A 23,038-nucleotide genomic window follows, 5' to 3' on the forward strand; every position below is an offset into this window, starting at 1 on the left:
ATCTATTATCTCTTGACATACACTGTCTCTTTTTTTGGATAACTAATTCTTTGGAGTTCATTTTCCCATTATAATTCTTTTATTTTTATTAATATAGTCTTTATTTGTCTTCCCTCTGTCAAACCTGAGCCTCTGGCTTTCCCCAGGCTTACCAGGACCACCTGGTAAGATGGAGGGGAAGGTATTCACAGGCTGCAAGAGACTTGGAAGGACCAGGATGAGGAGAAACATTCAGAAACATTGGGGGATAGAAATGACTCCATCACATGGTGAAGAGGATGAGGAAGGCCACCATTAGGCAAAAGAGCCCCATGGCCTCAGACAGGGCAAAGTCCAGGATGGCATAGGAAAAGAGCTGCTGCTTCAAGGAAGGGTTCCTGGCATAACCAATGATGAGACTTCCAAATACTATCCCAATACCAGCTCCAGAGCCAGCCACCCCCACAGTGGCGGCCCCAGCTCCAATAAACTTGGCTGCTGTGTCAATGTCCCTTGAGACGGCGCTAGTTTGGAATCCACATCTGGGGGCAAGTGAGGTCAAGGGATCTGATACTGCCAAAATGCTGAGGTTCTCATCTGTCCAAACCTCTGGCCATTTTAGCAGCACTGCAGATAACGGTCTACTCAGCAGCTGAGAGCTGCTCCTCACAAGGGTAGAAGCAGATGTAAACTTGGTGCAGGAATACATTCTCAAGGGGTGAGGGGCAAAGCTGAAAAGCTGTCAGCAGAGCAGAGGAGACAGAGAGGGCTCCCATTATAATTCTGAGCTCCACTTCTGTATTCATGACCCACTCCTCCAGCTTCTTCTGTCACTCCTACCTCTGTCCATAAGGGCAAAGAATAAGTTTACTGTTAAAAGTAGGACTAATTAACTTTTATTATGTTGTAGACAACGTTTTTAGTCTGCAGAGATATTTGGATTCCTCAGAATAATTGTTTTAAATACATAAAATGAAATATATATGGTACTATAATTGGAATAGTTTATATAATTTTTTTTAAATGACTACTTTCAAGCTTGCTTGTTACTAGGGGAAAACAAATGATTTCAGAGAAGAGGTAGTTATAGCAAAAAAAATGAGAAATAAAGTTAAGAGTAAGAAAAAAGAGATTAAAATCTTGTAGAGTACTTAGAAGTTCCGGACTTATATGTCATACTTCAAAGATGAGAATGGAGAAATGCTGGACTTGGTGATTACTAAGTAGCATCATAAAACATAACTATACTTTAAGAAGTAGAAGATGACTAGATAACTGGAAGTTACTGCTATTCTTTCTGAACAAGATGTTTGCACAATAAAACCATTGACTTGGAACAAAAGGAAAAGAATGACAAATTAGAAGAAAAATGAGAAGAAAATATGAAAAATTGAGGTACTTCCAACTAGACCTATGTTGCCAAGCTATAGACTTTAAAAGCAAATAAACTCTAGACAAAAGACCAGACAACAACAAAGAATGAGATCATTTCCTGAAAAATTTTAACTGTTATAAGTAAATTGCCCCAATGAGAAGAATAAAAGAGCCTAGAAACTACAGATGTCACAAACATTCAGTCTTCTTTCCAAATAAAGAGAAATTATAGGAAAAAATAACAGAAATTTAGACAACTAAGTTATTTGTAAAATTTCACTGTGGACTGCAGGGGAAGATTATGACCAATATTGCCTCATGAAAAATGAGAAACAATAGATGGCAAGATGAGATTACTTATGGTTTGGTCAAGGATTTAACTAAACCAGGTCATCCTAAAAATATTTAGAGACGAAACTATTTGGGCAATGAAGAGATAAGAATGGCAGAGATCTTTTATGATTTATAGACTTTTTTGTTTTGTTTTCCCATAAATTGTTATGAAGCCGCCACATTTTGACACTAATATATCATAGCTTCATGGCAGATTAGGAGTAACATGAAAGAAAACAAAGATGAGAATGGCTGGACTATAACTTGTATTGAGAGAATGAGGTCTGCTCTCAAGGTGGCATCATTTTGAGTCCTAAAGTGTCTGAGGACCCAAACAATCTGAAGGGGAGAGAAGATTCAAAAACAAAAAAAACAAAAAACAAAAAGCAGAAGTTAGAAAGTCATTATTATAAAGAAAGATAACTGATGAAACACCAGTAACTATGGGCTATTTTTTAATTTTTTTCCTTTTCTATCTTTTTTTTCTATCTCCACTTTTCTGTCTCCATTAAATATAAATGATAATAATCTTTTCTCTTTCCATCTCTTTTGTATCATTGCTATCTATACTAAATATTAATGCTTATAATGTAGACACTCATTTATGGCATCCTTGTTGGATGATTGGGAAGGAAATAAGAAGGCTCTCAAAAGTTATATTCTATATGGATCAATGACATTCACTCTCTCCATTCAAAATTCACTGAATATTTCAGAGACTGCAAGACTTCATTGTCTTTGTTGACTATTAAAATGCAAGCAAAAATGCACACACACAAACACACACACGCACACTCACATCACATTTGATGTGATAGAGTAAAACATGATCTTAAAGGTTCTTTTCCACATTCTTCTTGCATGTATCAAAATCATTTAAAATTCATAAAACATCTAACAGCAGACATAATTTTGTTTCATGAATTTCTGATTATTAATACTAAGCAAATGACAAAATATAGTGAAATATGTTCACCAAATTCTATGCTATCATTAAGCAGAATGTTGAGATTTAGAATGACCTAGACCTAAGTTTCAACAGGAAGAGAATAGAAGGCTAAATTGTCTTTAAGAAATTTCACACAGATTAATCACTTCCAGTTTCTCCCTGAAACAAAAGTTCATATTTTAAAATGCCAATATGCCTTATTTCAGAATGATGGAAAGAACATATAATAACATATACCCTAGAACATTAAAAGGTCATATCCTCCAAAAGCCAAAAGAGAGGGATATATTGGGTATAAACAGGCAAGAACATATGATCAAGAAAGAATTACACAGGAGAAACGGGAATAAAATATATCTTCAGAGAGGCATATGACCAGAAAAGAAGATGGTCTGACTTTATGGTTAGAGTGATGAATGATAGTCCATGTGTTTCATTGTTACACACAATATCAAAAAATCTAGAAGTCCTCCTGAGTGTTTGATACAGTCCATACCATAGAACCATGCAGGGATACAGAAGGGGAGCATATAGGATGAGAAAATAAATTTAGGTTGTTTTCTGCATCACTGAAAGGAGAACACCCATCAGTAAAGTAACAAATTCCCCTTGAGAAAATATTTATTTTCCTTTGGATAAAGAGTGACCTGCCACTCAAAACAAGTGTACATTATCATCATTGGTTAATATTATCATCTCATCTTAAATATATTATGATAGCTAACTCATCAGTCCAAAGCAAAATAGTTATTTTTTTAATTTTCTTTTTATTCTGAAAATTCAATCCCATACTGATCTTTCTAATGATTTTCCTAAAATGCAGGTAGGACCTTTATCCCATCACCATGACCATCTAATACATTCCAATAACTCCCTATTGCCGCTACAATCATACATAATAACCGCTTTTTGCTCTTTAAAATCTTTTACAACTTTCTTCATTCCTACCTTACTTTCACATACTCTACATACACTGGCCTTCTTGCTCTTTCTCCAACATTATCACTCCTATGTCTTGACCCCATGCCTTCTCACAATCTACCCCCTCAACCCATCCTAGTGCTGGTTGCTCTCTCTCTTAACCTTCACCTTTGGTTTTAGCCTCAGCTAAAATCCCAACCTGTAGGAGGCCTTTTCCAATTCAATCACTCCTAGTTTCTAGTGTCCTTCCCCTGCATCTTGAGATGCATATTTATTTCACATTTTCATTATTAACTCACCCTAAGTGTGGCTTCTTCAGAGTGCCAAAGGAAAGATATTCAGCAAGTATTATGCATTACAATGCAAGGGGGAAAAGGGAGAAGAAAAAGAATGATTTCTCAGGAAGACTCTGCTTTAATCTTTCCTGTCTTTTTGCATTTTTTGTTTCTGTTGTGTAAAAATCACCACACTGAAGGAGAACCATTATGATCTGGATGTATTTAGTGTAGCCAATGAAAGTCAGTCGATGAAAGCTGATAAAGCAAGGCTTCACAGAAGAATGGACTTTTAGAATGGAAGCAGAAAGAGACAACACAGATGTCTTCTTTCACTGGGAAAGTTTACCCCTAGGGGAGACTAGACCTTATCCATCTTTCTCGTCCAGCACAAGATATGCAACTGACTTTTTAAAATCTAAGGCCATGTGATAAAAGTCTAAGTTAGTGTTGGAAACATTGCTGACAATAAAACATCATCATCATAATACTTGGCATTAATATAACCCTTTCGCTAAAAGCTTTGCACTTGTAACTTCATTTGGTCTTTACAACAACTCTAGGAGGTAACTATTAGTATATTACATTTTACAGATGAGGAAACTGAGGCACAGAAGGTTAAGTCATATAAGTAGTTAAAGGTTTGAGTCAGGATTCAAATTTAGGTCTTTACAGTGTTATTTATTTGCTTTTTGCACTGTACAATGTAGCTTCAACCCCTATAGGAAAGCATTATACATTTCCCAGTAAATTTAATGCTTCTACTAATAACTGCTACCTTTAACATCTGTTAAATAAGTTGACACATTATATAGTTTGTGCCCATTGTTCTATCTATGGTATTTTCCCATATTGCTATTCAGAGAAATGAGCCTTGCTATATGGGATGTTGCCTTAGTTTTTCTGGTTCACTCTTATTCTTTTGGTTTCTAAGCTTTACTACATTCATCTACTCTTCATTCATCTTTATTAGAACTATGAGAGCCTGGGAAAAGCTGTCTAAGTGTGAAAGTTCTCTTCTATTATTTATTGCGAAAAGAGAAAACTCTCCAAGATAGAAAGGCTTACAGAATTCTCCTGACTTTCTTTCTTTAAACCCTCTGCCAAGAATGCTCCTCATCCATTACCCCCAGGAGGGTGTCAAAGTCCTTGAAAAATCCCATAAATCAAAGCACCATAATTTTAACCTAATTTAATTAATTTTAATAAAAGGGAAATGAAGTTGTTATATATAATGGAGACAAGGTGTGAGGTCTGTAAGACTGATACAGATAACAGATTGTAAAAAACATCATAGTTTAGTGCAAACAGATTAGATTATTAGATGCCATTTGGGATACATTACACATTGACCTTTCTCTATAAAATCTTCTCCACTGCTGAGTGCCTCTTTAACTAATTTCAGTGATAAGAAGTTGTTGTTATATGTGGTTTTATTGGGCGGGGATACATGTTTGTTTCTTTTTTTTAATTTATTATCATTTCTCCTAGTGGTTCTTTTTCAAAATTGAAAAATAACCAGCAGTGGTAGCAATTTATTTCCTAACACTTTAGTGTGCATTTGTTTATCATTTCAAGTTAATTAAACAGGATTAATTTATTGTATGTGCCCAGCACTGTTCTAGGTACTTGGGAATGGAATGTAACTTCCATAAGCACTAAGTGTCCTTACGTCAGCTTACACACACTCTGATGGGTCAAGTCCCAAGAGAGTTTATTTTAATTCTCCTTTGGGGCTCTAAGAGTACCCACAAAGGGTTAATTATATATCCTTTAATGTTATTGACTTAAGTCCTTAATCTCTGTTCATTCTGTTCTACCCAAAATTAATCACTAGTGATTAGTGCTACAGTTTCACTGAACAAATTAATGTAAGTTATCTTATACAAAGGGATATTTACAAAGATAATATAGAAAGAACAAGAATTAGAAATATGTTCCCCAAACATCAAAGGACATATTGTCTTTTAAAACTACCTCACTGTCTCTGGATGATTGCCTTAAAACTTAAATAGTTTCTACAAAACATTTGCCTAACAACTTCACTTCCTAACATGCCATAGCCAATAGACATAGTTCTTATGGAATTGGACCAGCCACTAGATCTGATTCATTGCTGGACTAGGTCCAGTAATTTGGTTCACAAAAATCTATGCTGATGGAAAATTCAGACATGGACTCTCACACTTGGTCTCTAGCAGCTGTCCACACTCTTCAGAATTCATTAAGTCAAGATACCTACTTCAACCAATACTCCTTCTACTAAGAGAGGAAAGAATAAAGATAATGAAAACAGAAGCAATAGTAGGACCATGGGCTCAGGGCTTCATGGTCACTTAGGTGGGGAAAGTGGGCTTTCATCCTAACCCAGGTGCATTGAAATGTTTGCTTCTACATTGAAATGCAGCCAGAAATGAAAGAGGTTCATTTGACCCCACAGAAATTTTTGCATGCACAGCTATGAGGTAGAGAGCTTGTCATTTTAATTCTATTTCTTCAGGTAATGACTCCAGGAGCAGGCTTGCCAAATACATGTTCCCAGGAGTTGCAGAACACTATTATACAAATATAGGAACAAAAACAGTTCCCTCCTTCGAAAAGTTTACATTCCATTGTGAGGAATGAAAATTTATAGAGATCTATGATTAATAATAAAAAAGATGAACACAAACAAATTGAGAGATACTGGTTGACATAGAGTGCAAGACCAGTATTCAGGAAGACCTGAGTCCAAATTCTATCTCAAACTCTTACTGATTGTTTCACAAAGGGAAAATCACTTGACTTCTGTTTGACTCCATTTCTTCATATATAAAGGTGAATAACAATAGTTCTTTCCTTCCACGATTGTTACTAAGATGAACTGAATCGCTTCCATTTGAACTGTCTTAGGAAGATTCTGAAGATCACCTGGCAGGAAAAAGTACCAGATACTGAGGTCCGTACTCAAACTAAACTGCCAAGCATTAAAATTATGCTTCAGTGAGCCCAACTCCAATAGGTTAGTCATATTGTTTGAGTGTACACTTGCCAAAAAAGACTATTTTACAGAGAAATTGAATGGGACAAATGAGCACATGGTGGTCAGAAGAGATGATACAATGAAACTCTCAAAGATTCTCTCAAGAACTTTGGAATTGATTGTGTGACTTGGGAGACACTGGCACAGATCTGCTCAGTATGGTGTGCCCACATAAAAGAAGGTGATGTGTTCTATGAGTAAAGCAGAATTGAAACAGCTCAAAGAAAACATTGGATGTGCAAATTTAGAGTAGCCACCATGAATGTTCACACAAACTATCTGTGCCCAATCTGTAGTTGAGCATTCAGAGTTCATATTGGCCTGATCAGACATAGCTGGACACACTGAAACTCAACATAGTGATGTGATTTTGGTCCTCTTCCAAAGGACAACAACCAACCAATCAAGATAAAGGAAAGTAATATTTGTTAAATACTTTGCAAACCTTAAAATGCGATGTAAATCCTAACCATTGTTATTCAAACTAACTAGCTACGTGGGAAAAGGGATAGCAAGAAAGGATTAATATATGGCGTAGCCCTTGACCTGACACTTGAAGGGAGCTTGGGATTCTAAGAGGCAAAGCTGGGGAGGAAGAACATCCCAGGCATATGGGGACTGCCTGTATGAAGAAAAGGCACAGGCATGGGAGATGGCCCAGTACATAAGGGAAATAAGTTTTGTACATGTACTAATAGCTGTGGTAGACACCAAAAAAAAAGACATGATCCTTCCAGTTTGTGAAAGAGTAGGGGCCAGCACTACAGGTACAGACTACACTAACACTGAGTGCAGACCCAGCATGGAGCAGCAGGGATCCAGAACAGGATTCAGGGTGCCACTGGCAGCAATATCCAGATTCCTCAACCCACAAATGCCGCAGACAGTTTCAAAGGTCGGGGGGGAGGGTTCTGGCAGCTACCATTTTCAGAGTCCTCCACCTAGAGCCCCTGGCTGAATTGAAGGGCTGATCTAATCTCAGTACTGAGGGGCAGCCCTGGGAGACCTTCACCTAAAGTCCCTGGGGGAATTGAGCCACTGATCTGATTCTCGGCCCTGAGCTCTACCCAGGGGTGAGGAGGAACACTGGCAGTGGATCTGGTGGAGGATCTGGAGAGGGAATTCAATTTCAGATTCTGGGCAGAAAAGTTTTTGGTTGCTCCCAGACCAGTGCACAAGTCAGGAGAGGATTAAACACCTCTCCCTTCATTGTACCACCTTGGAGGAACTGAGAACTTGCAGGTCTCCAGAATATACCCTCCTCTCAACAAAGGTCTCAAAAGTCAAGTAACTGTCTGGAAAATGTCCAAAAAAGGAAGGAAAAAAATAAGACTATAGAAGGTTACTTTCTTAGTGAACAAGTATTTTCTCCCATCCTTTTGGATGAGGAAGAACAAAGGACAACATCAGAGGAGGTCAAGGCTTCTGTGTCCCAAACCTACAAAATAAGTATTCTATGATCTTAGGCCATGGAAGAACTGAAAAAGGATTTTGTAAATCAAGTAAGAAAAGTGGAAGAAAAATTGGAAAGAGAAATGAGAGCGATACAAGAAAATCATGAAAAGCGACTCAATAGCTTGCTAAAGGACACCCAAAAAAATGCTGAAGAAAATAACAGTTTTAAAAATAGGCTAACTCAATTGGAAAAGGAGTTTCAAAAAGCCAATGAGGAGAAGAATGCTTTAAAAAGCAGAATTAGCAAAATGGAAAAGGAGGTTCAAAAGCTCACTGAAGAAAACAGTTCTTTAAAAATTAGAATGGAGCAGATGGAAGCTAATGACTTTATGAAAAAACAAGAAATTGAAAAAGAAAACCAAAAGAATGAAAAAATGGAAGATAATGTGAAATATCTCATTGGAAAAACAAGTGATCTTGAAAACTGATCAAGAGAGACAATTTAAAAATTATAGGACTTCCTGAAGCCATGATGAAAACTAGAGCCTAGACATCAACTTTCATGAAATTACCAAGGAAAATTGCCATGATATTCTAGAACCAGAGGGCAAAATAAATATTGAAAGAATCCAGAGATCACTTTCTGAAAGAGATCTATAAAGAGAAATTCCTAGGAATATTGTAGCCAAATTCCAGAGTTCCCAGGTCAGTTTGAATATTGTGGAAAGACAATCAGGATAACACAGGATCTGGCAGCTTCTACATTGAGGGATTGAAGGGCTTGGAATATGATATTCCAGAAGTCAAAGGAACTGGGATTAAAACCAAGAATCATCTACCCAGAAAAACTGAGGATAACACTTCAGGGGATAAATGGTCATTGAATGATATAGAGGACTTTCAAGCATTCATGATGAAAAGACCAGAACTGAATAGAAAATTTGACTTTCAAACAGAAGAATCAAGAGAAGCATGAAAAGATAAACAGGAAAGAGAAAACATAAAGGACTTTCTAAAGTTGAACTGTTTACATTCCTACATGAAAAGATAATATTTGTAACTGTTGAGACTGCTTGCAGTACTTGGGTAGTTGGAGGGATTACACACACACACACACACACACACACACACACACACACACACACACACACACACATAGACAGAGAACACAGGGTGGGTTGAATAAGAAGGGATGATATCTAAAAAATAAAATAAAAATAAATAGATAAAAATTTTAAAAAATGAAATAAAATTGAGGGGTGAAAGAAAATATATTTGGAGGAGAAATGGAGAAATGGAATGGGGCAAATTATCATGCATCAAGGACACAGGAACAAAACTTCTTCAGTGGAGGAGAAAAGGGAGGATGTGAGAGGGAAAAAGTGAAGCTTACTCTCATAACATTTGACTCAAGGAAGAAATAACATGCACACTCAATTTGGTATGAAAACCTATCTTGCAATACAGGCAAGTAGGGGAGCATGGGCTAAGCAGGGTGGGGGGAATCATGAAAGGGAGGGTAAATGGGAGAAAGGAGTAATCAGAAGTAAACACTTTTCGGTAAGGACAAGGTCAAAAGAAAGAATAGAATAGATGGGGGGAAGGATAGGATGAAGGGAAATATAGTCTTACACAGTGTGACAATTATGGAAGTCTTTTGCAAAACTACAATTATACAGCTTATATTGAATTGCCTGCTTTCTCAGTGGGGATGGGTGGGGAGGGAGGAAGGGAGAGAAGTTGGAATTCAAAGTATTAGGAATGAATGTTGAGAATTACTTTTGCATACAACTGGGAAATAAGAAATACAGGTAATGTGATATAGAAATCTATCTTGCCCTACAAGAAAAGAAAGAAGAAAGGGATAAGGTAAGGGAGGGGAGTGATAGAAGGGAGGGCATATTGAGGGAAGGGGCAATCAAAGCAAAACGTTATGGTGTGCGGGGAGGGGAGAGATGGAGAGACAATTTGGAACTCAAAATTTTGTGGAAATTAATATTGAAAACTAAAAATAAATGAATAAACATAAATTTAAAAAACTGCAAAAAAAAAAAAAAAAAGAAAGAGTAGGGAAAATATACTCCCTTATCTGCTTTGAGGGGCAGGGAGGGATGATTAGTTTGGAACATTATACATTTCAGACATCATGGTTCTTTGATAGATTTTGGTTAGCTGCTTGTGCCTCCTTTTTTCTTACTTTGATTACTGTAATAAGAGATATGATAAGGGAAGGGAAATTTATATATTTAGAATGAAAAGTGATGTAAAAATATACCAATAAAATAAGATTTTCAGCTATAATTCCTAGACATATAAATTTATTTATCATTTATCTTTCCATATTATACCTCTCTCTATCTTTTTAAATCTATCTATCCTGAAATTTGCCCTTTATTGCTTTAATTCATAAACTGTAGTATTAATATTTGAGGAACACAGAATTGAGTAACATGTGCGCAAATCTCAAGTAGGTTACTTTGATTTTATTCAAATATGATATTCTTTGTTTTAGGATATTTGTCCTTTAAAAAATGAGAGTTTTACTTTATTATATACATAAAGTTTTAAAATGATTCCTTTGAAATTGAGAATAACTACAGTAATTAGATATTAATAAAAAGTTGACTCTCAGATAACATTAAAATTTGCAAAGCATTTAACATTCATTATCTCAACTGACTCTTCTCACAATTACCCCAGTGATGTCTGTGCTCTGGATTTTATTGCTTCCTATTTTGCAAGTGGGAAACTAATGCCAAGAATGCTTTTCTAAGGTCACACAGTTAACAAGTCGCATCATGGAGATCTGAATCCAGATCATTTTGGATTCATGTTTACCACTTTATTATGTCAATCTGCTATCTTGAGTAGTGATGAGAAATGTTACTTATTTATGCAACCTGTAGCAAACATAAGACACTTTAGTAGAGTGACAAAAGCTAACCTCTATGATTTGACCTCAAAACATTGCCCATGTGAATACATATATGTAGGAAGGCTATCTTTACAATATCAAAAAAAAAAATAGGTTTAGATCTCCATCCCAGCTGACATCTCTGTACGTAAGTTATAAGCACTTTAAAAAAGAGATGCCAGCTGAGGAGAGAGATTAGATGTGCATGTATCCAATAGGAACATAAATAATGAATGAAGGCCACATCAGTAAGTGGATCTGATATAGTACTGAAGCCAGAGCAAAATAAAACAAGTTAGCAGGTAATCACTGTCTTTGCTCATTTCTTTGACTCAAAAACAGTCTGCAGCTTATGTTGCAGTTGATCATTCCAATCAAGATTGAAAGGATATGAAGAAGATTGTCATCGAACCCCAAGTAAAGAAGATGTGGAGTATTTTGGCTGTTTACCCAAAGGAGGGAAATGAGAAATTGATATTTAACTTCAGAGTGATCTAACGAATTCCTCTGTATAATCCTAAATTTGCATATAAGTTTCACAACTGGAAGAGACCTAGTAGAACCAAGGACCCTGGTTCTGGCACCAGGTGACCTGCATGTCTTGCTTCTTTTGCTTACTAACTGTGTGACAGTGGAAAGTCACACTTACCTGCATTTCATTTTCCTCATCAATAAAATGAAGAGGTAAGATGAGATATCTTCTGACATTCCTTCCAGATCAGAATCTATGAGCTTCTATTCTAATTAAGGGAAAGTATACTCAGCTAAGATATCCTTAAAGTGTCTTCAGCTTCTCAAAAAACCAAATCATAAACAGCTGGAATTCACAAGTTTCTTTTCAGCAGTGATTTGATCAATATTATCATAAGATTTATAGCTCAAAGGGATCTGAAAGACAGTTAAGTCCAAATCCCTTATTTTGTGGATAAAAATATTAGTTGGAAAGAAGGCTCAGAGACTTTTCTATGTTCATGCTTGTAGTAAGTAGAAAGTTACCTTTGTTCATGTACTGAGATGAGATATACTGTATCAGGGACAGACGGAGCAAGAGACATAGCTGGGGTAGGACAAGGAATAATCCATCATATTGACATTTTGTATCTAAGTTTATCATCATTTGAATAGAGAATGTTGTATTGAGGTGTTTTTTTTAGGTGATTTAATTTTTTTATAGCTGTACCTTGATTCAAAATGCCAAGGATCCTTTATTTCAATGGTACAAGCTCTTCCTCTGTTGCAACAAGTTGCAACCCCTCTGTGATTTTGAAAGTTGCTATGGCCAAATAGTTTTTCACTGAATTTAGTTAAACTAGTATTTGGACTACTAATAAGAACATACCTGTAACTTTTCTAGATTGGTAGGTTGCATTGTTTTACCCTAATCTTAGAGGTCATAGAATCAATTCCAGGCCAAAGGAAGACATTAAGACATACCAATATGTTGAATTGTTAAAGCCTATGAAAACCCCATTATGAGAATTGGAAGGACTCTAAGTTGGCATAGATTCTAAAATGATGGTCATCTACAAAGTAGATTAAAAATGATAATGAGCTGTTTTTAGAACATTTTCTATTGAGAAGAGAAACATTTTTTAAGAGCTAGGAACAATGATTACATATATTTTCCTCCTTTTAATTTGCCAATTTAATTGTCTTTAAAGATGTTGTACCTAATATTTGTACACTCTTGGAAAGGACAAAAGGTACAGTTATCTTATATGAATGCTGAATAATAACATGTGAAGCCTAAGTAACATTCCATTTAAATCCTAGCATAACATGTTTGTAATATCATAGTATGAGAATGATGAATGCTGGAATACGGTCATAGCTATAGAGCCAGAAAGGACTGTAAGGATTATCTGTCTTCTTCCCCCGCCCCAGACACAGACACAGATACGCACACACACACACACACACACACATGCACGCACGCACACACGCACACACACATACACACACAGATACAATCACATACACAGACACACACACAGATACACATACACACACATATACACACACGCGCGCACACACACATACAATCACATACACAGACACACACAGATACACATACACACACATATACACACACACACTATATGGAAAGCGAGGCCTAGAGAGGTTGAGTGAACTGTCTCAGTTCATATAAATAGTAAGCATTAAGATGTGGGATTTCAACTGAGACTTTGAACTCCTCCTACTAACCCAAGCATCTAAGAATGTTTAATTTTTGTCTATGTTTTTTATGCTTTCTATATGTCTATATTTTTGTTTTGCCTTGTTAAGTTTTATTGTTATATATATGTGTATATATATGTATAGAAGTATATGTGTATATAAATATATATGTATGTATGTATGTATATGTATAAGTATTTTTCAATGTACCTTGCACAGTTCCTGGAACATCATAGGGTCTTTAATAAATGTTTGGAGAATGATTAATTTACAAAGAGTGGGAGCTGGAATCATAGAAAAAAAAGTGTTTCTAAATCCTACTTCAGGTACATATTGTATAGGGATAGGACAATTAATTCTCAGAACTTTTCTCATTTGTAGCATGATAATGACAAATGAACTGCCTATTTTCCAATTTTGTTTTGAGGAAAAAACATTTTGCAAACCCCCAAATTTCTATAAAATGTGAGTGATTATTATAGTAGCACAGTTTCAAAACTGAATAATATCATAAGTATTAAATCACTAAATATTATCCATGTTCCAGGGAAACTGATAAAGAAGAAGATTCATCTTAACTTGAATTCTTATTTATTTTTCACCTAGGAAAGGATATAGAATTAACTAAAGTTATCAGCCTGAAATTTGAACTCCCACCCCTGCTGACAAGTATTACCTTTTTACTGAATGGGAAAAAAAAAAATTTTTCAATATACAGGTAGGCAAAAAGGAACTAAGAAAGAAAAAAAAATACATTTTTTTCTGTCATGATTCATTGGTTTTTAATGAAGTGTTTAAGTTTATTGAGTTACAAAGGCATACCAGATGTTTAATTGCTCAATCAAGTAATTAATTGCTACTTCTGGTTTAACAATATTTGTCAATCAGCCTCCATTGCACACTTGTGAATATATTGGATTGTTTAATTGCATCAATAGTGCCAAATTAACCCTTTTTAAACAGATACAAAAATGAGGATATTTTGTATTTGGACAAAGAGTTATTTTGAAAAAAAAACATCTGTAACTCATGCTTCATTTGAAAGATATGTGTGTAGCCTGTATTCATATATCTGAACCTATCAAAAACATTCCTTTTTATGTGATTCTAAAGACATTAGCACTAAATATAACTATTATTATCATTGATTTATTTTAAATGTTTTTTATCTTTTAAACAGATTTCAGATAGATATGGTCCTGAGACAAAAAAAAAATACACAACTTCATATCATCCTTTAATAATTAATGTTCTTCAGAGTATTGTGAAGGTGAAAAAGTAACTTTTGTAAATTAATTTTAAAAAATAGTATATATATTCTATTGTAGATTCATGCAAAATATCTCCAGGAGAACTGTAGGAGCACTGATAATAAGGTTGATATATATTCCATTTTCTTTCAACATGGTTATGATTTCTTTCACAAGATTTAAGGAGGAAAATCTTGTGAATGAATAAAATTATAATTTACAATTGAATAGACAATCTATACAGCTCACCTATTAAAATATATCTATTAATAGATACATCTCTAAATAGATATATTAATATATTTAGATCTATGATTTTAAATCTAGCATCTACATCTTTCTACCTTTGTTTCTTTCTCCATATGTATGTGTGTATCTATCATCTATCTATTTTTGGCAGACATGTCAAATAATCAATGAAATTGACCTAACATTGAAAAGGAAGAGGTGAATGAATTGAATTCCCTTAGAGGAACTGCAAAGTTCTTTCAGTGAATCCAATCTTTTATCTGAGAAGAATGGTCCATCTTCTAATAGCCTCTCAGTGATTCTGTATGGCTATGAGACATGCAACATTACAGTTTTCTGTGATTATATGTATGTATGAATATGTGTACACACATATATATACATGTTTACATAAAGGTGATTATATATTTATGTGTATATATGCATATGCACACACAAACATGTATATATACATATATGTATATCTACATGAGTCTATGCACACATGCACACACACACACACAAAGAGCAAAATGTTCATGGTGGGTATGAATGGTCTATAGGACATTATGAATAAAAACTTACAAAGAAGCAAAATAAAAAGTATGGTCTATTTGTAAGGCAAAAATGAAGGACAATGCAGAGCCAAACTCTGTACTCCTCTGGTATTCTTGTGCTGTATGAGAAATTCAGAAAGCCCCAGGAAACTGAGTGAACCCCTTTTAACTAATAATGTTTGAAGAGGACACGAACATCCTTTGCACAGAAATGGTAGGCATGAATTCTGAGCTGATCTGGATTTTTGGAAGGAATACTTGCATCAATGGCATTTCTAATTGACTTCATAATAATTATGATAAAATGATTATCTAGACCTGTGATTTTCTTAGTGAGAGGAACTCTCCGGTAAAGAAACTTCCTTTGTCACTGCGAATCAGCCATTTTCTACATCTTTTACAGTCTTTAAAAATTTCCTGCATCCCTGAGAGGCTCATGAACTGCCCAAACTCACACAGTCCACCCATGTGGGAGTTCAACCTTGGAATCATCTTCATGGCTTTACTCTCCCTCTACTACATATCTATTTAGTTACAAAATTTTATCAATTCAATTCCCAGTCCCAAAGCATCTTCAACTTTTTTTCTCTTTCTCACTGTTCATAAGGTTATCGCAATCCTTCACAATCCAATAAAATTTTCCCCAAAATATTGCAATAGACTCCTAATTGAATTTCATATTTCAACCCTCTCCTTTCTTCAAGTCTCCTTCCACATAGGGGCAAAAATGGTATTCCTATCTTCCTGGTTGGTACTTTCTCATTATATCACTCCCTTAGAAACTGTAGCTTCTTTCGAAACTCAGCTCAAGTGCCAAATCCTAAATAAAGCCTTTCCTGGTTCCTCCAGATTATTTCTCTCTCTCCTATCCCTTATATTTACCTTGTAGTTATTTTATCTTTACTTACATGTGTGCATATTGCTTTCCTCATTTGAAAGTAAGTCCATACAGCAAATGATTTTTTGTCTATGTATCCCCACTGCCTAGCCTTAGCACAATTACTAACACATCATAGATCCTTAATAAATGCTTGTTTGATTGACTCAGAAAAGATTGTGTGACATGTTCAAGGATATAGAAACTGTGACTGTCTTTTGCACAAGAAACACTCTCTTAGATCTAACCACTAATAGAAATGTTAATTTTCTAAAATTGTGCTTCTTGGCTCCTATTAGTGCTTGGGTTTTTTGATTGACTTAGGATGTGCAGTTCTGAAAATAATTTGATGTGTTTGATCAAAGTAGAGAAACAAATTAGGGAGTCAGGTCCCAAAATTAGAGGAGAGGGGCTCTCAATTTTAGTTTCTATCATGGTGTCTCTATGAAGTGAATATAAAGTAAAGGTGTCCAACACAGAAACAGAAAATGTGATAGAATTAAATATATATATTATTAGATATACAGGAGAAATATATACAAATATACATTATTATACATATATATATGCATGGATACATATATGTGTATATATATACACACACTTGCATATACACATACCAGGTACATATGTGATTTTAAATCCTGCTTTACCACTAACTCATTGTTTAACCTCAAAAAAGTCATTTTTCTGTTCTGGGTGTCGTTTTCTTCATCTATTAAATAAAGAAATTGTACCAGATAATCTCCAGCACTAACATTTAACGATTCATATTTGGCACTTTTCTTCTTGGTTTTGCCAGGCATAGAGAAACATATATAACTTAGTTATAGCATGAGTCAGCTGGTCTCCTTATCTTATCTCAAATGAGACAAAGCAGTTTCAAAACTGCTACAGATAGAATTGATTCTTTCCTTTGGACTATTTGAAATCAAGCTCAGGTCAATTCCCCAAGAATTTTGAGATTGACCCTAAAGAACTGCTAGTCCTTTAACAGTAAATATAGCTCATCTATGAAGACTAGAAAAGACATGGGGATGCCTACTTCCGTCCTCTGATACTGTTAGCACTCTGGGGCAGGTCATTGTCACCTTATGTCTGGACTCTTGCAAGAATTTGCTAGTAGGTTTCTCCTACTCTAGCACATCTACTCAGCTGTCAAAGTGACCTTACCAAATGACCGATCTGACCATGTCTCCAAATCTATTCTTGATAGACATCAGTGGCTTTCTATCACTTTGGATCACATCAAAAATTCTTGTTTTGGCTTTCAAAGTATTTCATAACATACCCCTTCCCTGTTTTCCAGTCTTACACCTTACACTTCTCCCTATGTACTCTATTTTCTCGTGGCACAACCCTCATTGTTGTTCCTTCAATAAGACAGTCTTCTGACACTAGACATTCTCACAGTCTGGTTCTCATGACTGAATGCTTCTCTCCTCATCTTTGCCTCTTGATGTCTCCAACTTTTTTTCAGTCTTCAGTTAAAGTCCCAGTTCCATAGGAAACTGTCCCCAGATCCCTAATGCTAGTATCTTGTCTACTGATTATTTCCTATTTATCCTATGTGTAGCTTGTTCATAGGTAAGTGTCCGCATGTTGTCTTCTCCTTTAGACCTTGAGCTCTTTAACAACACAGAAGGTCTTTTATTTTTCTTTATATCCCCAGGTCTGAGCACAATGCTAGGAGAATAGTGTTTACTGACTGAATGAAATTTGGAAGTAACCTCAAAGGTCAAGTAGTCCAAACCCTTCATTTCATAATCCAAGACAATATTCTACGGATTGATGGCACTACAAATCTCCAGCTAAAAAGAGTGTTTGATTTTATCAACCTCAAGGATTTATCAGTTACTTAATAGGTCTTCAGAGGGTGGATTAGGGAAAAGTTTTTGCTTTTGCAAGTGTACTTTGCTATTTCCTTTTCCAGCTCATTTTACACATGAAGAAACTGAGATAAGCAGGGTTAAGTGACTTGCCCAGGGTCACATAACAAGGAAATGTCTGAGGACAGATTTGAATTCAAGATGAATCCAGACCCTGCACTCTATTCACTGTGCCACCTCACTGCTAATTAGGGGTAATATCCCTGGACAAAGGAGTCAAAGAGTGACGTGCTTACAGAAGAGTGGAATTTCTAATGAACCTTTCTGAGTAACTTCTGTCAGAAATTCCACATCCTTTGTTCTTTGAGTCCCCAAGCAAATATATAAAATATAAATGTACACACACACACACACACACACACACACACACACACACACACACAAAGAGATTTGACAGAGACCAGATGATTTGGTGCTGATAGAAACAACTGAGAAACTGAACAAACTGATGTCAAGTGGCTAAATTATCAGCACCAGGGAATGGGATCTTTAATGATTTCTTGGGATTGTGGGCTGTTCCTGGTCCAGGTTTCTAATCAGTACAGCAATTGAACCTGTTACCGTTTCTAGTATTGGTCCTAAAGGAATCCACATGTCATCAATAGTTTCTTCTTTGTCACGAGTCTTTCTGACAACTTTTGTTCCCATTACAATGCCAAGATTTCCTCAGAGATTGCATCTGTAAGCATGAATAGCAAATTTGCACTTGCAAATTCCTGTGACACACTTTCTTGATTTGGCTTCTGTCCTGGGGATCCTAGTACCATCATCATGCAGTGCCCTGCTGTCTCAATATGACTCTGTTCAATCCATCTTCTGACTTTTGTTTTAACCCACACATTCAATAGGTGATCTTCCTCTCCATTCACTCCTTTTGTTTAACTCAGATCTAAAGAAGGAAAATGCATTAACAAATCATAAATAAAATACAGGAGGAAATGCATTGAATATGATCTGTATATCTTAATCTCATCATATTGACTGAATGAAGGCACCTGAGAAGAAGAACATTTCCATAAACAATTTTAAAAGAAGCGCTCCATTTAAATTCATTTCCTCAGTGGTTGCATAGAGGATCTCTTAGTATTCTGATACAATTGTTAGAGGATTTGCCGACTTCTATTGCAAGAAAAAATTTCATTTCTCACCTGTGGTTTATCTGTCTTTCTTAATCATCTGTGGTCCTTCTCTTCCTATTGCTTTGGATTTTATTTAAGTGGACTCATCTTCATTTGATTTTGTTTTGTCCATATTCCTCAGGTTTAATCTGTTTTTTATGGAATTTAAATCACGCATACATATATTCAATCTTCTGCCTGAGAAAGTTCTTTCTGAGTTCTCATTATAAGAAGCTCTTCTTGCTTCCACCTTTGTAGTGAGAGATTCTGGGCCTGCAACTCTGGCCCATGTCAATATTTGGTGCTAAGGTACTCACCCTGAGCTCCAGAGCAAATTTCAAAACTCATTTCAAAGATGTGATCTAGTTCTCTGTGTTTTGTAGAGACCATAAGGGGTAAAAGGCTGCCATTTGACTAGCAGTTTGTTTCTTAATACTCTTAAAATAAATTTCTGATTAGTTTTCTTGTCTTTTTTTTTGATAGGGGAAATGGGAAAGGAGTTGCTATTGGTGAAATGTACAATGTTTGTTTAGTGATGGTGGAATAGAAGAAATCACTAATAACTTGGAAAAATACGATAGTGTCATATGATATCAGAGTGGGAGGGGACCTTAGAAAATATCTGGTCTGAAATCCTAATTAAATAGATAAAGAAACAGAGGCTCAAATCGTATAAACAACTTGCTCAAGGTCGTTTAATTAGAGAGTATACTTTATACATGTGAATTATAATAACAGCTGGCATTTAACAAGTATTTCACATATATTACCTCATGTGAAATTCTCTCCTTTTATCTGATCACATCCAACCTCAAATGATACTTGAAAGCAGCTAGCTGGTGCAGTAGGTAAAGTTCAGGGGCTCCTATCCTGCTTTTAGACAGGTACTTCCTAGACGTGTAACTTTGGGCAAGTCATTCAACCTCTCTGTGTTTCAATTTCCTAATCTGAATAGCACCCACTTCATGGGGTTGTTGCAAGGATCAAATGTGTTAAGATGTATAAAGCACTTTGCAAACCAGAAAGTACTATAGAAACACTGCCTATTCACTATTAGTCTGTCATAGATCTCCCCATCCTTTGCCTGCAGTGGAATATATTCTCCTTGAAGATTGATACCATGTTTTTTTCTGCTTTTATTCATCAGTATCAAGTGCCATGGCTTACATAAAGTAGGTGATTAATAAATATTGTTGAATCTAATTACATCCTTCTGTTTCTGACACAGTATCTACAATAGAGCTGAACCCTATGTTCTATATAGTTGGCATTCTAAAAACACTGATCAACATTATCTATATCAATTCCTGTTGTTTCATCTTTGGGTTATTCCTTTGTTTTCTATCTATCAGAAAAATGCAGTCTTAGAAACCAAACCACTTTCTTTACCATTAGTGTGTTCTCAGGGCCAAGTAACTTATCTGCCTTTCTGAACTAAACTCAAGATATATTTGATAATTATTGAAATGAAGCAAGCAAGGAAAGCTTATTGTGCATTATCAACTCAAGCGTTGTTTCATTTGTTTTTGGATGGCGTATTTTTAATTTTCTGGAGTATTTCTCCTTTTCTGTAAGAGCAGAACATTCATGCAATTTTGCTTTTCTTTCCATTTTTCCTTTGATTTTAGGAAAGTTCAGATACATTGCAGTCTTCTTGCCATCAGATATTTTCACTTTTCTAGGCATATCTGAGCCACTGAGACTTGGAGAGCAATTTTCTTTTTCATTTCTCAAGATTAAGAATCCTCTTAGTCATTCCATGTTTCTGAAAGGGTATTATGTGAGACAGGCATGGAAGAAGGTAGAATCAAAGATTGTTTCCAGTATTTTGGCTTTCAGATTAGAATGGAGAGGCAGCTGGTGGAGGAGAACTGAGTTCAAACTATAGTTTTTGTTTTTTTTTCCTGAAAAACTGTATAGCCTTGGATAAACATTTAGCCCCTGTGAGTCTTAAGTTTCATCATAAATGAAATGAAAGGATTGAATTGGACTCTGATTTTTCTTTAAGTTTTAAGTCACTGATGCTTTATTACTCTCTTGGGGCCTCAGTTTCCTTACATGTGAAAGGGGCCATGTCAGATCAGATTATAATTATGGACTTCTTTCAGAAGACAGACTTATTAAGCTGGTTCACTAAATCTCCATTTAACTTGAATATTAAATGATACCAAAATAGTCCTGCCTATACTCACATTCTACTGAAGCTTGCATTTATCATGAAAGTCCATGGATCAGACTTAGAGATTCAGTTCTTGCTTGACTTAACTTTCCTGTCAATACATCTCCATCAGGATCCTGTTAGATGGATGAAGGAAATATTTATTACTTTCCTCCCTTTGGAGTCATATAAACATTTTGTGTATATTTGTTCTTATCTAAGCTGAGCTTCAAGCAAGTGCAGTATGGAATTGGATTGTAAGTTGTTATTCTTTTCACACCTTTTATACAGTTTCTTTAAATTGTACGACTGTTAAGATCCTTTGCTTCTAATGATACATTTTATGACACCAGATTAGGAGAGAACCTCCACAACCACTGAAACTCAATGTGCAAAAAGTCATTAAAAAAAAAAAAAAGATCAAGGTTTTGAAAATATGTCTCTAGAAATGTTGGTTTTCAGTGTTTGGTTGGTTACACACATAAATATATTAATGTTTGTGTAGATATATAGATAGGTACGTAAATATGTACATACATATAAAAAACCACTTTTTATCCCATTTTTCCTAAGAGCAAAGGGATGTTAGACATATGTATTGATAGATAACTCTATCTATCTGTATATAGGATAGAGTTAGTTGTAGCTATGTAATCTTTCAATCTGTCCCTCTAAAAAGATACATATATGTATAGCACATGTAATCATAACTTTGTCCCATCTTCTAAGTCTCTGTTTTCCCCACATCAACCTCTCCAGAAAAATATTTCTAATTTGGAGCACTTATATGAAATATAGATATTAAGTACATAGCACATACATGTGTGTATATACATACCTACATATATTTATATGTGTACTTGAGCCATATTTATTTTTTTCTGTAGATATTATGGTGCATCATAGAACAGTGGATAAAGGGCCAGAATCAGAAAGGTCTGAGTTCAACTTGCTTCACTGACAGCTAGCTAGAAATGTCTCAGGCAAATCCAGTATAATCTACTGGATGGATAATTTATAGTACAGAAGAATTTCCTATCTGGCGAGGTGGAATGAGTTTCCACACTAGGAGTTCCCTTCCTTGATAGGAAATCTGAGTTTCAAGCTCAAAACACAGCAAAGAAGTTGATGGATTAAAGGTAAAACAGCTGAACACTCTCAACTTTTCCCTCCAAACAATCCTAAAACAAAACTTTGAAGTGGTAGAGAGAAAAGTTCAGGGTGAGATATTTTTCTAGTGTAAGAAAATTTAGGAATTTGGAATGAGAAGTTTGTGGTACTGGAGTAGAGACCTGTCTGGACCCCAATCACGATGGGACTGCCACAGTGACCCCAGCAGCAGCTGTAGTTTCAGTGGCTCTTAGCCAAGAGAAGGCAAGTGGTCAGACAACTATTCATGAAAAGATTATAGGACACTTTTGGTAGGCACTGGATACAGTTTGCACTGATTGGAAATATCATTGCCCATAGGTCATTCCAAGGCAAAGAGGAATGTTATTGTTCAGTCACAAGGGAACAAAAGCCTTGGTCACATTTTCAAGGAAAAGAGAGCAATGATGCTTGTGGTTTCAGGGGACTTAGGATAAAGACCACAATGTAGACCGAGAGCAGTGATCATACT

General features: G+C 35.5%; 1 pseudogene; it reads right to left on the bottom strand.

Moving 5' to 3' along the window:
• Nucleotides 1-262: 262 nt before the first annotated feature.
• On the bottom strand, nucleotides 263-688 carry LOC140524644 (ATP synthase F(0) complex subunit C2, mitochondrial pseudogene; annotated as a pseudogene).
• Nucleotides 689-23,038: the final 22,350 nt, after the last annotated feature.

Source organism: Notamacropus eugenii, chromosome 1 (assembly GCF_028372415.1).
Source record: "Notamacropus eugenii isolate mMacEug1 chromosome 1, mMacEug1.pri_v2, whole genome shotgun sequence".
Taxonomy (NCBI): Eukaryota; Metazoa; Chordata; class Mammalia; order Diprotodontia; family Macropodidae; genus Notamacropus; species Notamacropus eugenii.